The sequence below is a fragment of the Python bivittatus genome, unplaced genomic scaffold, assembly GCF_059951505.1.
Source record: "Python bivittatus isolate LINGU-HERP-01145 unplaced genomic scaffold, Pbiv_v1 ctg000580_np1212, whole genome shotgun sequence".
Lineage (NCBI taxonomy): Eukaryota > Metazoa > Chordata > Lepidosauria > Squamata > Pythonidae > Python > Python bivittatus.
This window is the reverse complement of record NW_028277087.1, coordinates 29866013-29890318: the sequence shown is the minus strand read 5'-3', so window position 1 is coordinate 29890318 and position 24306 is coordinate 29866013. Positions and strand designations below refer to the sequence as shown.

At 37.5% G+C, this 24306-nt stretch overlaps 1 long non-coding RNA gene across 2 annotated transcripts in view; it reads right to left on the bottom strand.

The window, feature by feature from the left end:
* Positions 1 to 24306, bottom strand: part of LOC112540649 (uncharacterized) — a 160036-nt gene that overhangs the window by 18332 nt on the left and 117398 nt on the right. For both annotated transcript variants that reach the window (XR_015797693.1, XR_015797694.1), the window contains exons 4-5: positions 5650 to 5786; positions 5394 to 5506 (exon numbers count right to left, since the gene is read on the bottom strand). This is a non-coding gene — a long non-coding RNA (uncharacterized LOC112540649). The remainder of the gene's footprint in view (positions 1 to 5393; positions 5507 to 5649; positions 5787 to 24306) is intronic.

Genomic DNA, 24306 nt, shown 5'->3' with positions numbered 1-24306 from the left:
ATCTTCATTTTGTGAATGGATCTGAGATAATGTGCTTCCTGTTAGGTTTCCTTGTGGAGTAGCACACTTTCTGCATTGCTTCAGCCATAACTTCTCCAGAGCCTGTTTGCTGGACAATTGGAGGCTGCTGTGTTGTTCTTACCTTATCCCTGCTGTCTTTTGTGTCCAACAAAGAGCCTTATCCTTTGACATACTGTATTTATGGTGTTCTAAGTTTTCACAACTACAGTGCATATGAAAGTAGGCCCTCATGCAGTTGTTTATACTTAAGATACTGTAAAGTGCTTTGTTGGTTTTGTCTCCACATAGAAAGCATGATTCCCTATGTGCAAGATGTTTCTGATGGTCTCCAAAACACTGATCCAAAGCAAAGGGTTCTGAATAGCATTGCTAACTTATCCAAGAAAAATGTAACATGAAAATATACATGAAATAATATTACAACTTTGCAGATGCAGTGCAATGTTCAATTACAGCAATATAAGTCTTGGTATGCAACTTCATTGTGGCCTGGCTTTACTGACCTCTGCTTACAGCTGTGTGTCATCTATGCCCCTTTCTTCAAGGTCTTTGGTATAAGGATCTCCATTAATAGAGAAAGAAGAGCACAGCCCCCTCCCCACCAAGGAAAAGCTCTGTCTTGAACAGAAAAACACTCATTGTACCACTCTGGAGTAAATCACAACCTCCAAAATCACAATTCAGCACAATTGAGGAAACTGATATCCTTTGTTAAAACACAGGCTTGGGAAGACAGCCTCTCTGGTGGATGGTGCCTAAAATACTCTTCCCTCCAGAGAAGTGATCCCTTTAAGGCCAGGTTTGAGTTTACTGGTAGAGAGGCTATGCAGGAACCGTCCCTGCAAAGAGGAGCTCATCTAAAGGAAAATAAATCTTCTGAGCTCTGTAGGGAGCCCAGGTGCCATGGGATATTTTATCATCCCTCTGTAAACCTAGCACGGTGTCCCTGCCTGTTTATAATGAGCACAAGGACACGAAGACAGAGCGGCTGGCTGCATATGCATCATGTAAATCTATCAATTTCATTGCCAAATTTGAACAATTCTAGAAAGGTCAGTTTGTGCGACACAGGCGCAGCCTGCTCTATTGACAGACATGGAGAGCTACCCTTACTCTGTTTGTCTGTCGCGCGATGTATTGAAAGAGGATTTTGCTGCATATTGCCAAATGTATTTAAACATGGAGCCACTCCACAGTACATGCAAAAGGCTTATCTGACATTATTTCTAAGCTTAGAGGAAATGAGATGGCAAGTAATGGGGGAAAGGTCTGAAAATAATCTCTCTCTGTTTCTCCCTTTTTCTTGCTCTTGTGAATCTGTCTCAACACCTAAGACAATATTGTGTGAATTTGGTTTCTTCTCATTAAAATAAAAAAAAAAAAAAGCAGTCTATGCTTTCAGCAAATTCAAAGGATAATAATTTTTTCTTGGATGATGTCATTGTAAATTCCAAATATAAAACTGCCTCTCTGATTGCCTCCCCCCCACCAAATAACAACAACAGCAATAATATTCCTCCCTATGTGTAGAAAAACAACATGCCAGGTAGATGATAAGGCTGGACTTTTCTGCCCAATATACTTGCTCGTAATATGTGATGTATTTTCCTTTGTCTTGTCTTTTCATACTTAAACAGACTTGATCTCAGAGTGATACCATTCAGAACAACTTTACTACCTTGCATTGTACTGCAATATTTTTTTAAATACTATCTCTATCATATAACTGCATTTCACTATATAATTCACCAGAAGTATGAAATACAGGTTCTCATTAACATGTAAGCAAAGCCCATTTTTCCACATCCTTACTTGAAATTATAAGACTAGGGTACATAACATTTTGGTGGCCAGAGATGACCTTAATATTTCTGGGGCAAGATGAGAGATGTAATAAGGGGTTGATAACACAAAGTTGGTTGAATGGTGTCACACATGGGTGGGGCCAGGATTTTCTATTTTTTCTGTACTTTCTTGGAAGAAGAGTTTTCTTTGTTTTTGGTTTCTTTGTTTAAAGTATGCTGCTTCTATTTTAGGGCCTTTCCTACAGTTTTCAGGTATTTCTCACAACTGTGCAATCAAAATTCTGTTGGAAAGAATTACTGTAATGTTTGGCCATTGTGTACCTGGAAAAAAAAAATGGTTTGACCCAAGTTTTCTTAGGGCTGTAGATTCCTCATCACCTTTACAAAAACTACAAGAGAGAGAGAATACAGAGAACATCCAAAGCCTGTAACAATATTAAACAATGGTCAATATTGCATAAGGGATGGAAGATACCTGGATTTTTTTAAAAAATGGTATTTTTTCTATTGATGATATCGGGTTATAGAATGTCAAACAGATTTTAAAATGTATTGTGCCTTGCTAATTTCATATATGCTAGTATTTCTTTGCCAAGTTACTATTCCAGGCTAATTTATGTATTTATTATTTATTATAAGATTTTTATCCTGCCTTTATTTTTGGTCAACTCAAGGACTATGAAGGGTAGTACAGTGACCTTTGGATCTGTGAATAAAAGGTTATACTTCTACCTGAGAGTTGTTGACTTGCTGATGTACAAAATTTAATTTCCTGATGTTTCAAAACATGTGCAAGGAAGAAAGAGAGGTTTGAAATAATTCAGACTAGATGGCAGCCTGTACTAGAATTCTTTTGCTGGTTATAATGAGCTTTTGAAATATATCTAGTCAATATTTGAGTGTGCTCCAAACTCATATAAACTCTTTAATTTTTCTGTTCATCATCCATGTCTAGACTGATTTGGTGTGTGTTTTACATGGTGAGTTAGCCAGCTACAGGCACAACAAACAGCTGGTCAAAATAAGAGAATCAGACTCCTATTGGGTCCAGGTATTGAAATGTATCCCCCAATGATGTTTAGAATAATATTATTCGGATAAAAATAGGATGGAATAGGGGCTAGGGAAATCTCTATGCAGAAAAGCTGTTCCAAAAATGTAAGAGTACATTTTAGATACCCAATACTGCAATCATTTACTGAGACCTAGTTTATATAAACAAGATTCTTCAGCTATGACACTCCACATTAGACACAGGGAAATGGTATAATTATGTTTTGCATATCACTTTCAATATCACATTTAAAATGAGTGTCCAGACTAAAACTGAAACTCTGAACATGATAAGATAATGTTATAAGACCATAATAGTCATACACCAATTAGCTGATAATGTTAGCTTCATAAACCGGAGCATGTAAGTGGCTCCCAGTGGTCTACACTAGGTAACAAGGGTCACAAGAAAGACTTGACTCTGGAAGGAAAAACAAAACTGGTTGTTGTTCCTTAAAGATCTATACTGAGCAATGAATTAAAAAAAAATAATTGTAGTGGCTCTCCCAATGGATGGATGTTCAGTTTTCTAGATGGGGAAAAGGTTAACCATGATTAGCCTCTATTACCCTGTGGCTAGCAGGCGGTACTGATCCCCATCATTTGTGGCTGTTTTAAATAGGACTCTAAGATAGGTCTGGCTAAAGCCTTATCATTGTGGTTTGTGGTCAAGGAGACCAGCTGAAACACCAACCATAACCAAGTCACATCATTTTAAGGCTACTCCAGATGAGCTTTCTTCCAAACCCACAAAATAGAGAGTAGGAGAGGAGAAAAGTGAACCACATGCCAACTGTTACACACGTTACTGAACAAGAGTTAAATTATGCGCTCAGCTATTGGCATTCTTCATTACAAAGATTGTGAATCTTCTATTTAACTAATGCATTTAATTGTCTGTTTAGCCAAATTAATTATTTTAGTACTCCATATGAGGTTCATATAATGCAAGAATGTTATTTTATTTTGTGTTTAATGCAATCCAATCCTTAGGCTGTAAAAATATCTACATATTTAAGAGTCAAGCAGACTGAATACCGCAAAAAGTCAAACTGGGGTATTTATAAAATCCATCAAAAATACTACAAAAGCAGACAATTAAAATAACCCCATTGACATTCCTGATTATCCCAGGAACATAATGTACTTAAGTTCTAACAGCTGTACTTTAGAGGTTACCCAACTGTCCAGCCATCAGCAGGTTCTCATTCCAAGGCAGAGGTACCATTGAGAACAAATCTTTAATATGCTCTTGCTGTTTGTATTGACGGAGCTGTCAAAAACAACAAGAAAGTACTTAGGGCAACTGCATTGCTCCCAAATTAGCTCCATGTCCCAGTGCCCCATATCATCCTCTCCACTGGGTAACTAAGCCAATTTATTTCAGCTCAGCTGTGGTGCATCAGAAGTTGTGAGTTCTGCCTGAAATGCTGAATATCTGTGGTGATTGGCAGTGGGAATGCTCTAAATCATGGGATCTTTCTCTTCTTCATAGAGGTTGAGCATGATGAATTCATGCTACAATGTTATTGTTTCACTATGGTTCCCCCCCCCCATTATACTGAGTGCAGCAGGTTTTTATTTTCAAATCACCAAATAAAATAAAGAGCAAAAAACATGTGGCTGGAGCTGCAATAGCTGAGTATTTTTTTTAATGCTTTTCCTTTGTTGGCTGGAGAGAACATTGGCTGGATCATATGAGTTCTTAGGATTCTGAGACTGACTATAGTGTGCTAAGGAGAAATGCTATCTGGGACTATTAAAGCTGGGCTGCAATAAACTGGATGACCACTAGAGGGTAGCAAAGAGATATCAAAAATTAGCTAAATGTTCCCATTTAGCAGTTGAATTAATTTTTGCAAGCCAGATGTAGTTCTAACAAATGCAGATTTACTTTAAAGTGCTTTGGTGAGTTTGGGAAGTAGAAATGTTGAAGGTCTAACAGCAATCTAAGCAATTTATTTTCTTGCTTACCATAATTAGCACCTACTGTATCCCATCTACTGACCAGTATAATTGAAACAACCTAAAAATCTCTGTCGGACCTGGTTCTTCCCCACCCCCCACCCACATAACATACAATTTCTCTATCTCATTTGCAACTGGTAATGTTGAGAGAATTAGACTGAGATTTTCTGAGGCTAAGGAAAGGAATTCAGAATAAGGTGGAATTCACTGTCAGTTCTTTATCACCACCATCTCAGTCTCACAAATGCACATATACCATCTCCATAAATTATTCCACCTTACTTCATTTAGCAAAGAAGTAGATGTAGATGACATTTGTGTAGCTGAGGTGAGGTAGACAGTCACAATTTATAGAAAAATATTTTGGCAACCAAAGGCCATGGTGGTGATAACATGTTACCAAGAGTAAGTGGCAGGATTTTCATTCTATTACACACAGACACACACTTCATTTGAGTGGCTTTAAATGATGCAGTAAGTTTCTCAAGGCTTTGCACACCTATCTGATTACATGTCTCATGGAAAATAGGCACTTCTTTTACTCACCAGTTTCCTGGGGTGTGTGGGGACTCTAAAACAAAGTGCTAGCAACCATATGTGACTCCAAAGCTATGAGTTGCCCATTCCTGCTTCAGCATTATTCTGATAGGTGATTCATACTGAAATATAAGCAATAGGATGCGTTATACATCCCTAAAAATAATAATAGAATCATAGAGTTGGAAGGGCCCTTTAGGCCATTGGGTCCAATTTCCTGGAACAATAGCCAACATTGTTAATATGGCTACATATGCATACCAACCTCATTTGGAGTCTTCAGCAAATCAGATAAGTTGATGAAGTCCTTCCTGACCTTTTGGTGATTAAACTTCTGCAGGTGTTTGAGAGCTTAATGTATTTGATGTCTGAAGGGCAGTATCCGTGTTTGATCATGCAGATCTGTGTACAAAGGTATGAGGGATGTAACTTCAGTGTTTTCATGTACAAAAGCCAGACCTACTTCAGTGCACATGACATTTAGGATGTCAAGTCTTGATCTTTTCTATATATCATTGCAGTTGTCAAGCTGGCTATCTTACCATTCCTGTCCACAAACTTAAAGCATCTGATTTTCTTACTGTGAAATCAATCAAACCTGTATGTCATTGTCTGAAGCTCATCTTTCTCCAAAAATCCTGAAAAACACTTGTCATGTTTGATATTATTCATTAAGCCCAATGTTTTCATTCAAATGGCTATTTGAAACTTGGATGCCTGGTATATAAATGAATACCTGCTGTCAGGAATTCAGTGACATATCTTAGTGACGTTTAATTCAAACTTCTTTTATTTTGCTTTAAAAACATCAGAGTATCAGACAGGATACTGGTGCTGAGAAGAACTGATAATTTGTTGCTTTCTTATAGTTGTGTTATCAATGCAGGCTATACTAAAGTTCCTGCTCTATGAAATCTGCAATGAAAAATGTAGTAGCAAAGGGAGGAGGGTTAGCAATTTCAGGCAAAGAACCAGGGAAGCAGGCATTTCATACTTCCATTATTGTTACTCTATTCATCCAATCAGTTGTGTGTGGAGGGGAGAGCTCAGCTACTATCCCTTCATCTTAGTTGATGTGGTAAGCTACAAGAAAAGAGGTCTTATTGGTACTGCCATGGAAAGCTCTTCCTAGAGCAGACTGTCCAATGCAGGCCTGCACAACTTGAAAAGAAGAAAGGGCCACATTAATAAATAAAAAATCATCATGGGCTGCCAAGCAATACCTGGCATGCTGATCAACTGTTTGGAGACTAGTGGAACAGTGGCAGTGCTGGAGCTGGTGGCAGCAGTGAGGCTTGGAGGTGCTCGGCAGCACATCTTTTGGGGCAGTAGTGGGGGTGAATTAATTACTTTTTTAAAAGTGCTGGTGGGCTACACAAGGTTGTTTGGCAGGCCACATGTCCAGATCTGGTCTAATGCCTACTATTAGGCAATCTTCCTTTAATCTTAGATCTTTGAATCTAAGAATAGAAGAATAGAAATAGTTCTTTTTATTTTCCCAAGATGTTGAGATGGTATTTTCATCCTGATCACTGCCTGATCCCACTTTTGTTTCCTTGTGGCCTTTGTTGTCATTTTTAAAAACAGTTTAATCCTATCATTGAAAACTCATATCAAGCTACGTAATCTAGCACTTCTTTTTCTCACTTTTTTTTTTTTACATTTTTAGCTCTACGTACTTTTGAATATAATACTTATGTAACTTAATGATTTGTTGCATGATTGCATTTGGTTCTTTATGTACAGATAAAATTGTTCTTTAAAAAAAGGTAACATGAAATAAACAAATGACTGTTTACTCACATATTGTTTTGCTACTGTAAGTTTAGGCAGTTACAGATATTTATTTATTTATTTATTTATTTATTTATTTATTTATTTATTTGGTGGACTTGTCCCCGCCCATCTCCCCACAATGGGGGACTCTGGGCAGCTTACATCAAATTAAAATCATAAATACATGATTAAAAATCATAAAAGAACCACACTTACAGAGATAAAAAAGAGAGTAAAAGATCCAAGAGGCCGATAGAGGCCACACCAGGCCGCTAAGGGGCTAGCCAACCCCATTTCTGACATCCTCCCTCCCCGCCCCAGGCCAGATGGCAGAGCCAAGTCTTCAAATCCCTCCAAAAGGCCTGGAGTGAGGGGTCCTGTCTCACCTTCGGGGGCAAGATGTTCCAAAGGGCGGGGGCTACAGCAGAGAAGGCCCACCTTCTGGACCCCGCTAATCGGAGTTCTTTTACCGAGGGGGTCCGGAGCGTGCCCTCTCTGTGAGATCGGGTGGGACCGGTTGAAATCGTAGGGGCAAGGCAGTCCTTCAGGTAACCTGGCCCCATGCCATGTAGGGCTTTAAAGGTGATAATCAACACCTTGAATTGGACCTGGAAGCAAACCGGTACCCAATGCAGCTCACGGAGCAAAGGTGTTATATGGGTCCTTCGGGCCCCAAAAATTGCTCGCGCGGCTGCATTCTGGACCAGCTGAAGCTTCCGGATACTCTTCAAGGGTAGTCCCATGTAGAGCGCTATAAGTTTAGGTAGTTACAGATATTGTAGACTCAAGGAATCTATTTAGAGGACACTGCAAAACAAAGATTGTTGATGAAATTTGTTTCCTTATTTAAACCCAGCTACCATCAAGCTCATCATCACTATCATCATGATTCTTACAATCTGCTTTTCAGTCTATATGGAATATGACCATGGACCCCTGTTGTTCACAGCTGACTAACTTTTGTAATATACCTATTATTCAATTGAGAATCTTCCTTGACTCCAATTTTGGCTATCTCTTCCTGGTTAATATTTCATTATCTTTTCTTGTTAAACACACACACATTCTCTTAAGCTTCTCTTTCTCACTCAGAATAAATGATCAAGAACAAATTGGAACTTCTTCCTGGAAGGTCAGAGCTTATAATATAAAATGTTCTGATAGCTCCATATTGCTTTCTCTCAGAAGTGACTCAGTAGCAATATATTGTGTTCTAGTTAAGTTCTGCAACTATCTCTTCATAAATCCTTCCACCTAAGAAGTTTTGGAATCAGAGGCTTTGGGACAGGATATCTTCAAATCTAAGATCTGGAGGCTCTTTCCCTGAGTTGTTCTCTGTCCCATTAGTAACAATGCCATTTGTTCAAAGCCACACTAGACTTTGAGTCAGAAGAAGTCTTACCTGTAGCTCATCTAATATACATAGCTGTGTCCTACAGCAGAAGAAATGATGAGCCAATAGGAATGTCTGGGAGGCTCAAAGGGAATGCTCAGAGATGTCTGTTGCTGTTTTTCCCCAGCACGTGATCCCTAAAATAAGACCACTTCAGATGCCAGCCCAAACTGGGGAGGTCATGCTCAAGCCTTAAATGGATAAGGTAGTAAGAACAGTAAATGGATGGAGCAAATGGAAGACTGTTGTTTCCCCAGGAATAAAAAATAAATTCAGTGCTATCATTGGAGATAAAGGAGTGGGCAATTATATGCAGTATAATTCTACTTGTTTCAATATATTGGTCCTGTTGTCCCCCATGCCATCCTCCTGCCTTTCATAAAAATACTTCTCAGATACTGTTTATTGTTTTAACTTTATCAATCAAATGACAGGCCATTGCTACTTTGCAAACTCTTTTTCTTAATTTGGATGTCTTGAGACTATTAATCTTCTAGAGTTCAAAAAGGCTGAACTCTTAGTTAAAACAAAACAGATAAAACATTTAAAACAACTCTGTTTAATAATATTTATATTCCACAAATCACTGTTGATAATCTCATAAAATTAAGGCTGTAACCTTTCTATAGCCCCATATGTTCCAAGGATCCAGTATGGAAATGTAAGAATACCAAATTCATGATATGAAAATAAGAATTTCATGTCCTGCCTAAATAGCCCTCCTAAGCCTAAGAAGAACCCTTCATATCTAGGCAGTGGGAAAGTTTACGAAAACCTGACTTCTGGAAAATCCCTAGAGAAATGTCATTTTTTAATAATAATTTTATTAAATATTGCAATTAGAAGATAAGAACTAATACAAACTAAAAAGAAATAAAAGAATATAAAGAAATAATAAAAAGTGCAGTAAAGAAAGAAGAAAAATAGAAAAGAAAGAAAAAATAAGAACATAGTAAAGAAAAGGAAAAGAAATAAGAAATGACTTCCCCTTCATAACAAGTAAAAACATTTTTAGTCACTTATCACCTTCTCTTAAAATTCACCAAATGATCTCTTTGTCCCATATTTCATCTCTTATCTATAAGAGATTCAGTCTCTTATAGATAAGCTTCATTGTTCAGTCCTGGTCAGCAAAAGTCCATTAAGGGTTACCTGGGATAACAACGTATCTATTTTAACCTTGATCAAATAAACCAACTTTATATTCCTTTTACTTTTAACAGTCATGATCTTTTTATACTCCTTCCCTTTACTTTTAACAATCTTGATCCTTAATCCCTTCAAATAAAGTCCTGGAACTTGATTTCTTTTCTGATCCTTCTCAGTCTTGTCCAGTAAAACTTGTTCCTTTTCCATATTCATCTTTTAAACACAGTTTATCTATAATGACAGAGATTTTAAAATGAATTTCTGCGTCCATTGTTCACAAATATTCTTCAATATATCTGATGTTAAAGTGTTTTGCTCCATTATATATTAGTAAGTTGAATTTGAGTGTTCTTCTCCTTTAATTGTAATAATTAGTTCCTTCTGGTTCCCTCTAGTGTCCAACCTTCAAAGTCCCATCCTAGCATGCTTTTTTTTAAGAGTTCAAAACAACAGCATTTTCCCATGGGAAGGACTCTTATAATTAATTTCAAAATCTTATTTCAAATCCATCTGGACCCTTAGTCCATGTGTAACTTTCCAAAATCAGCATTTTGATCATCCTTTTGCTGTTTACTCCAAAAGAAACATTTTTTAAAAAATCCTTAAAGCTGTATTTAAACTTCTTTCACTAAAGATTGAAGGAAACTCCCCCGGTGTTCTAAAACTTGCCATTGTGAAGGTTCCTAATAGCTAAAAAGCAGTTAAGAAGCAATTTCTGAAAGTGATTAAGAAATTAGGCTTGGCAAACTTTATGTCCTTATAGGGTACATTACAGCTGTGAGCTTAGTGGCAATCCCTTGACTCCTAGCCGCTCAACTCTTGAGCCAACTGCAAAACTTTGGTCCTGCAGTTTACTCACAAGGAGCAGCTGCCCAGGGTACATGTGGGTGATCTCACAATCTCTCCTTTTTCCAGTGAGATTTTACTGGCCAGAATCCAGCATCTGGCCGTCAATCTCCACTGCAATGCCATCCCCAATCCTTCAGGGACATCTAGTTCACTATGAATCCTCACTGGAAGTTCACCATGAATCCTCACCAGAAAATCCCTAGAGAAATGTCAAAGAACTTCTGAATGAATAAATGAAGCTGCTGCTGGAAATTTCTTCCTAAATCTCCCTCAACCACATATTGTTCAGTTGCTTGTAACTTCAAGGCTGGTGGATGTCTTCTACTTGTAATCTTACATTCCTTTTCCCTCATCTGTCATTTATTCTAGTCTTGCAAGTAAATTCAACAGTGCAGATTATGCTGGCTGATAAAGACAGGTGTGGAGAAGGGACATCTTCATATTTCAGAGATCCTAAGCAGAAAATGAACATGGGGTGCATTTGGATATTAGTTGCAATAAGTCTTTCTAAAACTTCAGGATGATCCCACAGCTTCACACACTTGGTCCCTATAATCATTACACCAGTGCTATAAGATAGGCTGTGTTTATTATCTCCATCTTGCAAATGTGGTAATTTTGGTAAGACAGAATCTGTAAGTATCACCCCTCCTTTCCAATTGCCATCAGAATAAAGGATTAATAATATTGGCCCTTCTGCACAATTGTCAAAGTTTAACAAATTGTGCTGTATGTTAAAGTGGTTGGTGTTTTGTCATAAGATTGGGGAGCTATGGAATCAAATCCCCACTAAACCATGAAACCTATTGAATGGCCTTAGTCAACTTAGTATTTTCAACAAAACTGTCAGAGTTGTTGAGGAATTAAGAAGTAAAGAGTGAACTATCTGTTAATCTCCTTGGAGGTAAGGTAAGATATAAATAGACAGTAAATGTGAGCTTTTTTAAGCCTTCAAAAAGTGCTGTGTAAATATTTATTATTAGAAAATCTGCTCATACCTAAAACTGCATCCATCTAAATGCCTCATCTAGTTGCTAGGTGAAGCTTTATTCTCGCACATAGACACATATACACCCTTTCTCACCCTATCTTTTAACAAGCTTTGGAACAATTTGGATCCTGAGAATATCAGAGCAAGGAACAAATCCTTGATCTCAAGGTCTGACATAATCAGACAAATTGTATTTAATAATAAATAATGACAATGTAATGACTCTGGGGTGATAGCTTCAAGGGCAGGATCTCACAATACCCGAGTGATGGCAAAGAAAGGAGATAGTGTTTTTATGGTGAACGTTTAGTTTCCAAATTAGCGCAGTCAGGGTTAGAGAGAGGAAAGAGAATCTACCATTTGAGGAAATAATTTATGAAATGTAGATGGGCCTTCAGTTGGGAATAGGCCGGGCAAAATGTTAGTGGCTCTTTGTTCTTGCAGCTGGCCTGTCGAATTACACACAGCTAGCATAGTAAATAATACCGCTATTGTCTGCCTGTGTCAGAGACAGACAGAAGGTACATTTGGACTTGATCCAAACACCACAAGGGCCACTCATAGTCACAGTGTCCAATTACTGCTTGCTTGACTATAAAACGCACTTTTAAAAAAAGCTAATTTAAGAATGGCAGTGTTCAATAGAGACTGTGTTAAAGAGAAGTGAGGAGGTAGAAGCCAGTGCTCCCCTGTCCTCCAACGTGGAAGAAAAATAATGTTAGGACCTGCATATGTGGCATCAGGCATATATATGGTGAAAATAATCAGGATATGCTACAACGTTAGGGTGACTATAAGATGAGAAAGAAGCTGGTTAGTGCCTCTCAGTATAGTACATTGTCTATATTATACATGCAGTGAAAGGCTTGCCAAGGGAAATGAATGATATGTTTTTCATAAACAGCGATGTGAGAAAAATGCATCTTTTTTCTGACCTATGGTCACATTTAATCTAAACATGCATTTGGAGGCATATTTCTTAGTTTTCTGTCATATAACTGTCTGACACTAGTGGTATGGCTGACTCCTACCTTAGATCAGGCTATGACTGGGCTGAAGCCCCACCGGTTTCTGTGCTATGAATCGGTACCCTTCACAGCCCACCTTGGTCATGAACTTCTCTTAGATAAGCCACTCTCCATGAATCTCCATTTCCTCACCTATACCTTGCAGGATTGCTGTTCTGACAAAATAATGCCTGAGAAAAGACTCAATACAATATTGAATGTGTATGTATTTAAAATAGAAGGAAAGGTCAAGATAGTCAGGATTAAAAAATAATAATAATAAAATGAAGGGATTCATTAAAATGAAACTAAGTGGAAGGGTCATATCAAGCCAAGCTTAATAATTATTTGAATGTACTGCAATAGAAGTCCAATAAAGTATGGATCACAGATTAAAAAGGGAAATAAACACTCTCAAGGAAGTCATATGATTTAAGCAATCTTCCTTTAAAAGCAGACAATTTTGCTAAAGGAGGGAGAGAAGAAACACAAACTATGTTAGACACCCATATTCAAATTATGATTAAATGAGATAATCTGAGGAAATTATGTCAGAGAAGACAATGTAGCATGTTATAGTTTAGGAAAGCAGTGGGACTAGACAACATTCACCCTGTAAGGGTCAATATATAACCATTCTACTGAAAGTTGGTAGCTAAATGTGTTTCTCAATTTCACTGGCCTCCCCATTTTTGCTATAAAGTGGTTATGTATTTCTCACAGTAAAAGTGATGGAAAAATGTCGAAGAGAAGCAATCCATGGATATCTACCAAGCATTATGTAGTTTGAAAGTGTATAATGACTTTGTAATAATGTATCTAAATATTGACTCATAGCAGCCAGTATTTAAATTCTACAGTGTATCTATATTATACTGTGGTTAATTCTGTCTTTGCTAACAAGCCAAGAATTGAATAATAAAAAAAGAAATTTAGGGTTTTTTTGTTTTTGTTTTTTGTTTTTTAAGAAGGAAATGAGGCTCTCATTCTGTGTACTCTGTGTACTCCATCCTGTGTACTCTGCACTAGAGTCAACGGTGGCAAAGGTATTTCCTCTCTCTCTAAAATTTTGTCCCTTTACAGTTTAGATGGAGGAAGAAATCTTGTGTATCTATGAGATATATTCACTCAAAACCACAAAGAGCTTTTAATATCTATACTACAGGTTCAGGGGCATTATCAATCACAATGTTAAATCCTTGACATGTAGGTGAGTTCATCCTCCATCTCTTTCATCTCCAGATGTCTTGCTGAGCACTTCATTTGGAGAAAGTCCTAAAAGCCACGTTGGGTAACAAGAAGGGATAAAAGTGTAAACCTGTCTGTTCATATTTGCCAGTCCTCAATGTGGAGAGCACAGCAAGCCTTCTGTCAAGAAAAATGAGGATTTTCTCTTTTGCTCCTTTGAATCCTCAAACGATGCATCTTCTTTGTAACAGAAAAGAAGTATCTCAATATTTAAGTCAAAATAGCAAACTTTTCAAAGGCAGAAACTTGGAGCCAGTTGTGAGACTTGTGAGTCATTGACTGTTGGATTGTTTGATTCACCATAAAAAAGAACCTAAAAAAAAAACTTTTATCTTTAAAATGATGGATAAGGATAGTGCTTTCTCCACAAAAGCAACCTTCAATTATTAATAGCAGGGCTTGTGTTCAACGGAGAGAGGGACGGAGAATGAAATCAGGCTTTCTTGATACTTAGATATCTGAGTGAAATCTCTCTTTGCAGTTAGTGCCAATTCTCTCTCTCTCTCTCTTATTCAGGGATGGTAATGTTTCTCTGACACAAAAAACTATTGACTGTCAGGAAAATATGCAAAAATGCTGTGCTTTTGAAGGATTAGTGTTTTTTTTAAAAAAAATCTGCTAAAACATCTGCTTTTGTGCTGTATTGTGCGGTGAATGAGATTTTATTTAAAGATGATGTTGAGAATCCATGCAATGTAAAAAAAAAAAAAGTTCTGAGATATTTCTTTCCTATAGTTATCTTCTCCTGAGTTTCAACCTTTATTGATACAATACAATATGATGGATATTTTCATAGAAGCACTGATCAAACTGCTGACTGAACGTAAGAGACATTCTGCCTGCCCTCTCTCTTTAGAGTTACTTCCCTAAATACAAACATCATCTAGGAATATATACATAATATGCAATTGAATTTTGATTCGTAAGAATTATTCTTATCAGGTGGAAGTTAGATGGTTTATTGTTTTTTAAATGTTTCTATCCTATCATTTCTCCAAGGCTCTTATCATCAGCTGTAATGATAGTGAGAAATAGTGGTTTCCTCTAGATAGCCCATAAAATGTATTGTCAAGTAGAAATTTGATCCGGACTCTACCCAGTCTTAATTGCTATAAAGTACTGGCTCCCTAACAGGAAATTGTTCCAATAAAACTGTGTCATGATCTGATCCAATTGGTACCCTTTTCTCCCACACATCTTCCACATTGTTTCTCAATGCACTGGATTAATGGAAGCTTCAGAGAATGCACATTTTTGGAGAATTAGGCCATTGTAGGTCCTTTGCAATCTTACAGTTTTATTACAGCAAGGGCTATTTAATCTGAAATGTCTTCAGGTGATAAAACGCTTTGGTCCCTTTGGAGCAATATATCTCTTGTTTATTGTGGACTACCTGTACAAACATTAACACATAACAAGGATTATTAACAGAAAGGTAATGACTCTTGTAGCCCTTATGAGACTCACTTAGTATCCTATTGTGCCTATTATGGTTTATTTAAGCTTTTCTGTCACTGTGGTATATAGCACGACCCAGATGTTGTCAATATGAAGAAGTAAAACAACACAGACTGCTCCAGTTACCCAAAACACCAATGTCTTTAGTGTTACAAATGTAACAATAAACATTTAGAGCATTGTATATTTCATATTTGGAGATGCTCCAGCAAATATACTTTATATGGACTCTTCACTTATTCTTTTTCTCCAGAATTGCAGCAAATCCTTTCCCCCCCACCCCTCTGTTTTTATGGCATCCTCCTACTCTCTACTATAGGACTACTGCATTATGCAAGTTGGAATAAATTGATGTCAGATGTGAACATTCTTACCCTCAATTCATAGTGATCACCAGAGTTAGCAGTTCCTCTGTATCCTAAGCAAGACTCACTTGTTTCCTGTATTTTGATTTCCATTGTTTTCTATATTTCAGCCCTTTTCTTTATTTTAATTTTAATTTCATATGTAATATCAGAAGTATCTCAGTCTCAAGCCAGAAGTAATAGAGATGACTTTGTTTCACCTGAAACTACTCAAATATAAAGGATATTTCCATCAAGTAATTTTTATTATACTGGAATTGGGCTGAATCACCAGTAGCTCTGATTTTCATTCATACTTTTTACATATTTTATGTGGAAGGGATTAGGTTTTTAGGATCCAACCAGACAAACTCCAGCACGGAGAGACTTTATGTAATTTTTTTTGTTCTGTTTATTTGTAATATTCATGGGAAAGTCTTAGTTTCTTTTTCAGCCATATTGGGCTAATAATACAAGTGGCATTTCGTGTAAGCAAATAAATATGTATTTATTTATTTATCCAATTTATATAGCTGCCCATCTCATATATATGACAATTAAAAACAATAAAAACAATTCATAAGTGTATATAAGCTATAATAAAAAATTAATAGTCAAGGTAATCACATCTAACAATAACACTCAATACAACACTTTTCCATATTCCCTGGTCCCTATGCCCATTGGCAAAATAATGTTTTCAGGGTCTTCCAAAAGGCCAGCAGGGTTAGGGCCAATCTAATCTCTAGGGGGATGATGTTCCACAGAGTGGGCACCATGGCAGAAAAGGCTCTCCTCTTAGGCCCCACCAGATGACACTGCCTAGCTGATGGGACATGGATAAACATAGGTAGTCCTTGATGAACAAACATTCCTTCAGTAACCATTCAAAGTTACCACAGCACTGAATGAGGAGATTTATGGCAGGTCCTTGAAGTTACAGCTGTCATAGCATCCCCACAGTCACACGATTGCAATTCAGGCTCTTGGCAACCAGCTCATAATTATGACAGTTGTAGCATCCTGTGGTCACATAATCACCATTTGCAAATTTCACTGCTGGCTTCCAACAAGCAAAGTCAGTGGGGAAGCCAGCAGGAGGTTGCAAATGGTGATCACATGACGTTGCACCTAACAACCATGTGGGATTTACCTAACAACCACAACTGGAACTGCCAGAACTACTATCATAAGTCGGTGCAGTCACGTGATGTCACATTTTATGATCACATTGCTTAGCGATTGAGTTCCCATTCCCAATTACTGTTGTTTACCAAAGACTACCTATATATTAAAACAGATCCCTCTCCCAGCTCTGTCTTACAGTTTCACCTCTAAAAGAATTCTGTGTGAAGTAAAAACAGTAAATTACTTCATGATGTTAATAGTTACTATTATTTGGCAATTAATTAGTTCTTTGTCTGCAAAAGTAAGACTTCTGCTATTGTCAATGCATTTAACTTAAACCTGTAGTTCTGGTTGCAGCTATCCCAAGTCCTATACCCCTTTAGAGTTAATCAAGAGCACTAATAATGCTTAGCTGGCAGTCTCTATGGGCTTGCAGAATTCTGGGCTTCTTCTGATCCCCATCTCCCTCTCTGGTCAGGTAAACATGACCCTCAAAATCTGGTCCTCCTGCATCTTTGCTGATCTTTCTTTTTACCATGGAACTCTTTGGTGGTCTTCTTTGGTCTACCCTGGACCTGGAAAACTTCAGCAGTGAAAACTGTCTAAATCACACTTAGTTTCCCAGCCATTATCTTCCTTTCTTCCATCTGCAAAACTCCCATGACTTCTGCCAGCTCATCAGCCTGCTTTCACTTCCTCTTACCCTTTGTTTGAATATGTGTGTGAGAAAAGTTTACCTATACCAGGTCAACACTTTCCCAGACAACTTTATCAACCACAAGTACAGCCCGTGTGTCTGGAAGATCATGTGGCAAGGTGGCATATAGGACCTACTATGTTTGGTCACAGTATTAACAGAGATCTATAGTAAATTGCTTTAAAAAGTTGACAAAACTCTATTCAAGAGGCAACAGGCTGAGCTGAAATCACTATGTGAAACACTCATACACACACACATACACACACACACAATTCTGCCACTGCCATGGGACATTTTAGTCAATTTTCAGATGATATGACATTATAGGAATTTAAATACACGTATGTCCTTACATTCCTAGACATATGGTCTCAAATACCTGAAGTCCTACATGCTAATGATAAATGTGGACTTATTTAATGTACTAATATAGAGAACAATAAATACATTAACCAGACACTCTAGAAATAATCCAAAACCAGATGTTGCTCAAAAGGTACATTGCTAAGCAGTCTTACTAGAAATATGGTGATATTAACCTCTGCCCAGGACCAGGAGGATTAAGATATTTTAATGTGGTCCAGTGAGTATTATGGTGAGAAATCAAGACCTGGAACCATCTGACATGGAGAAAGAGACACATATGGTATAAAAGGGATGCTTGGCTTTGTTTTGGGGAGACCTCAGGATGGGGATAGGGGACTTTTTCCATTTTAGGAAAAAATCTTTGCATTTTGGTGATATTTTTGCTTTTAAAGAAAGGATTTAATGTCTGTGTGTTCCTGAGGGTCCAGACCATATCTGCTGTTGTGAACAAGCTATATATTTAAACTGTAAGCAGAGTTCATAAACTTATAATATGTAACTTCATGTTTCTTGAATGTAATTTTTAAATATATATATATTTATATTATATATATATATATATATATATATATATATATATATATATATAAATTATGTTTTGCCATTTTATACAGAGGATAAGTTGTATTACAGAGCCCCGAATTTATACACTGGGTGGGACACTGCCAGGGCAAGTAAAATTAAACTTTTCTTTCCTTAAGTTCCTCTTGTGCAGAATTCAGAAATATGTTTACTGATATCCCCTTTCAACCTATTCTCCCCACAGTGTTGAAACTGATGTCCTTGTCTGAGAACCAACAGTATTCCTTCTCACCTTGCCAATTGTCTTGTACCACCATATGACCATACCTACATAGCTTTTCTTTTACTTCTAATTATCTGTGTTCATCCATAACAAGATCAGCACATTATGCTATTGGATTTGCTGTGTTGCATAGTGACATCAGCATATTCATTATTTCATCCCAGACAAGCTGATATAGCATAGTGAGAAGGAATAAAACCAGCACAAAAGAATGGTGCCAAAACAGCATATTGGAGAAATTATGACTGAAAAGTGTAGGAAAGCATATCAGTATGAAGGGTGCAAAAGTTATTTTGTGAACTGTTTCACACTCTTCTTTCCCAGCTATAAGAATAGCCTATGAATTGGCTAGAAATATAAATGTTTTTCAGAGGATATTCACATATTGTCTGAAGTATAAACTTGGGAGGTGAGTCAACATCCTCTGTATCATCCTTAAATGGAGCCCCTGATAGAATTGTTTTATAATCAGCGTTATCTGCACAGCAACTATATAATGAAATCCACAACTCATTTTAACCCAATTTTTAGGATGATTTCCAAACCCAGTATATTATAATATTCATGACATTATTGAACTATCATCTCTGTTTCAAAAACTACATATCACATCCAGGATCACACAAAACAGTTTTACTAATTTCCAATCAATGATTTTAGAGGTCTTAGAGATTGTTTTAGGACTACCGAATCTGTACAAACTTCCATATTAATGGTAGTTTGCAGATCTTGGTGTTCGGGGACTTGGTACAAATAAAACAAATTGATTCCAAGGAGTTCTCTTTAAGTGTTTCAGCCTTTAATCTAGCTGTTCTGTATAAAACAGAAACTTGTTTGTCACTTCTCACAAATAGCCAATTCAACATTTCAAAGCTTCGTTGGAATGTACTACAATAGTTTTTGTTTTGCTTTATGATTTTTTTCTGTCTTCTTAACACTGTGGTCCTTCATGATGTTATTCACCCTAATAAGAGAACAGGTACATCATGGGAAATTTCTTTGTTTCTTCCTTTATTTTTCATAAAGGAATATGTGACAAGAGGTAATAAAGGATATAAGATTTCAGAGACTTTCCAAGAAATTATTTCCTCAACCTCATCAGCCCACGAGAATACAATTTTAATTTCTTTTTCTAAAGACTAGCCTTGCTTCAGTACTATTTCTGAATTCAATCAGACACATAAGAACATAAGAATATCTGCTGGATCAGCCAAATTCTTCAGTATTCCTGTTTCTTATAACAGCCAACTAAAGGCCTGTAGGAAGCCCACAACCAGGGCTAAAGAGAAATGGCTTTAGATCTTATTTCAGGTTTATATATCACTATTATTTCTTATTTAAATAATAAGCCATGGCTGTAAGAGCTATATGGGCAACTTAATCCTAGGAATCCATTTTAAGTGGATGGCCTGTGTATCACTGTTGTTATAGGTTTGTCAGGAACTAGAACATTTGGCTTCCCATATGTTGTTGTATTCCACTTATCACCCACTTCAACCAGCATAACTGATGATCAGAGATGAGGAAGTGATACTCTAACACTTGGAAAAACAATTTTTCCCAATATATCCTAAGACATTTTAGTCTCAGAAGAAGCCCAGCAATTGGTTAGGTGGACGTACGGATAAATTTGGCAATCGTTTTTGGCTTAGACCCGATCTACATATGCAGAACAATGAGGCAGCAAAATTATGAGGTATAAAACAGGATGATTCACTTCAGATCACAGGTAATATAATCAGAAATCTCCCTGAATATAGATTATAAACTTTTACACTTCTGAAAGCTGAACTATTAATTTTCCCTGCTGACCTAATATAGCTTTATTATTTGTACTTCTAGGAAGGATTTGGGGAGGAAGATTCATAATCAGGATCCTTTATCTCTTATCTATAGTGGTGTAGTCAGCTGAACTACAGTTTTGACTCTTACGAGCTCTGGATTCTTGCAAAACATACAGCTGCATAAGAAGACAAAATCTGAACTCATGGATGCATAACTTGCAGCTCTAAGGCTTTTGACATCTCCTTAAGTTTGCCCCCTTGGGCTGTGAAAGATTATGGGGTGGCTGGGAAAAGAAGGGCGGAAATAACAGTGGGTGAGTCAGTTGACAGATTATCTCCTAAACAGCGACTCAGCCCAGATGGGGAGAGATGTGGGAAACTATGTTTCAAAGTATTCAAAGAGAATCCATCTTAAATCAGTTTGGGAAATTCCCATTTATTTCCAAGAGTCTAATATTTACCCCAGACTAGCATTAATGATATCTTATTGGAATCTGTGTAGTTCTTGCTTCTTTGGTCTTGCCAGCTGCGTGTGACTTGACACCAGCTATATTTTGATTAACTAAAATTAAATGTACTGGATTTAGGACTAAATAGACTGGGAATGATAGAAGAAAGTCAACTTATTTTAAAAAGTGGATGGAGTTTAAGAAAGATAAGCTTTTTACTCTGGAATCTAGATACAAACTGTCTCTGTTTTGATTTGACCCACTTTGCTCCTTGATTTGTCCACATGAGTTTCAAAAATGTATTTGCATACCTTATGTGGCCTGCAGATGAAATAGATACAATGATAAAAGATAGGTGTACAAGTCCTTATACATAGATTTGATACCATAGGCAAGCAAGCTAAGACCCCTACGGGACACATGTGGCCACTGGCTATTCTCTGTGAAGACTGTGATGGTGCTGGGAGTCCCTGTCATTTTTCTCTGCTGCCAATTTGCTGATGGGGACTAAATCATCTCTTCTCAGTTACTATTAGCAGGAACCTTCATCGTCTTGACAGTTTTACCTATATACAAGTGAACAAGTCAAACTCTTTTTCAGGCTTTGCCAGTGGTCAGATTGTTGACCAAAGTGACCAGACATGGGGGCTCTGAAGTGAAAGAATCATGTACAACTCCATCCTCCTTACACATGTTTAAATGGTTATTTGGGTTGCACACTTCAAAAGGGTGTGTACCTGTATTATTTCCTCTGCAAGGGTTGCCTTGTTTTCCGGCTTTCAAACAAAACATTCAGCTCTGACCTGCAGCCATTTATTATTTCATACAGACAATTAACTTACACCATGAGCTTTAACAGGAATCTAGTTCCAAAAAACCCTATTATCCCTGTGAGAAACAGTCCAAATTAATAACAGCCCTCCCTTTAAGATATCTAACTTACCCTCTGTGGAAGAGGTGAAACAGGATAACTTTTATTTTTGCTGCAAAGACAGAGGTCTCCTTTTTAGATTTAGTGCACTCTTCTGCAGGCCTTCTGTTGACAATAACTGCTTGTCAACATCTGCCTGTCTTGACTACAGGCAAAGCACTATTGTTGAAGTTTCAGTTGGAATCAGCTTTCTATATTCTCTTAGTATCAGAACAAAACTTTATTCAAGTAACGTAAATTCTTTTTCACTTTCAGTGTGAGATTTCTTATAGTTTGAATAGAGTTTTATAGCAATGTTTCTCATTCATTCCTCAGTATACAGATTGAATCCTTAGATTTCATTTTATGTGCTGCACAAAGCTCAGTTCAGGAATCCAAGTTAAGGCATCCTGAACAAATGGCTATCCAGCCTCTGCCTGAACACATCTAGAGAAGGGGAACATGCCATCTCCCTTAAGAATTGGTTCCACTGTTCCACTGGTACTTTTTGGAACTTTTTCCTAACATTTCACTGGAATCTGTCTTCCTATATCTTAAATCCATTATTCCATGTCTTATCCATTGGCAAGATGAAGAATGGGTCTTGCTGCTGGGCTTTAGGCTATTTTCTTCTTGAGGATAATAGACCATGCTGGCTTGCAATAGTGGGAACTGTAATCCAACATCTCTACAGGGCATCAGGTTGTAACGAAGGCTATCCTATACCCGAGTCATTAGTTTTTTGAGGAAAGTAGCAAAATACATTTCATAAGGATTTGGAGCTATAATCTGCTGGAGAACAGTTAATGTCATCTCCTATCACTAAATTGCCTGATACTGTGGCTTTATTCAGTTTTAGTCTTGATCTGAATTTAAGAATAACTACAACTATCTGTAAAAATCTGTTCTCACTCTTGGCTTCCCTCAATTTCACTGTTGCTGTTACGGCCAATAAATTAAATGCTGATGCAATAGTTTCTCTTGTCTCTTTCTTCATAAATGTTTCATCTATAACTTAAACGTGTGTGCGTGCGTGCACACACCTTCAGTCATTCTTGACTCCTGGCAACTGCCTGGACAAGTCCACGCAGTTTCCTTGCAACAGTTTCAGAAGTGGTTTGCCATTGCCTTCTCCGCAGGGCTGAGACAGAGTCACTGGTCCAAAATCATCCAGCTGGATGTGTGCCTAAGGCAGGAGTAGAACTCATAGTCTCCTTGTTTCTAGGTTGGTGCCTTAAAACACTACACCAAACTGCTCTCAGAAACTATTTCTTAGGTATCATTTATTCAATTAAACACTGATTTATGATGATTGAAAAACTAGTTTAGGGGGAGCCCCAGCAGGTGGCAAAACCTAGCTGATCTACCAGAAGCTAAGCAGGGTTATCCCTGGTTAGTAGATCAATGGGGGATTACCTAAGAAGTTGAAAAATCATCCCAAAAAATGGCAATGCAAACTACTTCTGTGATCTGCCAATAGAAGAGAATATATATATTCTCTTCACAGAGTTGAACTGTAGAGTCCTTGAGGTTCTCTGAGCTTGATTGGACTCCACACTCTGCCATCCATCAATCTGAGCCTCTCTTACTTTTACTTCTGCTGTTGGGAGGATTTTTGTGGGGCTGTGGCATTGTCAGTGCCGACCCACCCCTGTCTACAATCAGGATCAACTTTCCTCTAAGTTCAAGCAAACTAGGAAAACATTTCATCAATAATCAAAATATCTTGCCAGATTCTACAATGGACTCATTGTGAAAAGTCTATAGAATATTTCCTTATGTTAGAAGCTGACAATCCACAGGAGGTGGGGGTGGGGACCTATTGTACTTCTGTGCAGGTCCAAGAATATCCAGAACATCCCCAGAATGGATGAAATCAAACTTTTTAACTCCCTTTTTGTGGTTGAGAGAGGGACTTAGGGGTTGAAATGGGTGCCTTAAGCCTTAGACCAGTTAAATACCATTTTGGCATTTAAAATCCTTCCAATTATGCCTGCAGCCATTCCAGTGGCATAATGACATCATTGACCCCACAGCCTGTAACCCTTAGAAGCCATTTTACAAAAAAAGTGTAAAAGTTTGGCCAATTTCCTTGGCCACAAGCAAATTGTCCACACATGCCTTTTGATTTACCATGTAAGCTGTTCTGTAAAACAATAAGTTTAAAAGCAAAGGGTAAACTGAAATGAAAGAATAAATCCAGGGGTTTATTGGGAATCCTGAAGGAACAGTAGAGGGCTGGAGAGTCACTATGGAGGTCTGTCCTTTCACACATAAATGTTTTTGTATTTGGACTAGTTCTAAGCAGCACATCTGACATGTTGAGCTCATTATGGTTAATGGCTGGTAAGTATGTGGTTTCATCTTTCCCAATGGCAGCCTCTCTTTCTCAATAGTATCTTATGCTTCTTGCACTACCCTTCTACCCTATATTCAGGATTCAACATCTATGTACTTTAAGGGAGCAGGAAATCAAGCATAGGAAGATGCCTTATACATCTATTTTACCCAGAATTCTCCACAGTAACCGGCAGAAATTCTCCAGGAGTTTTTCTTACCCAAGTG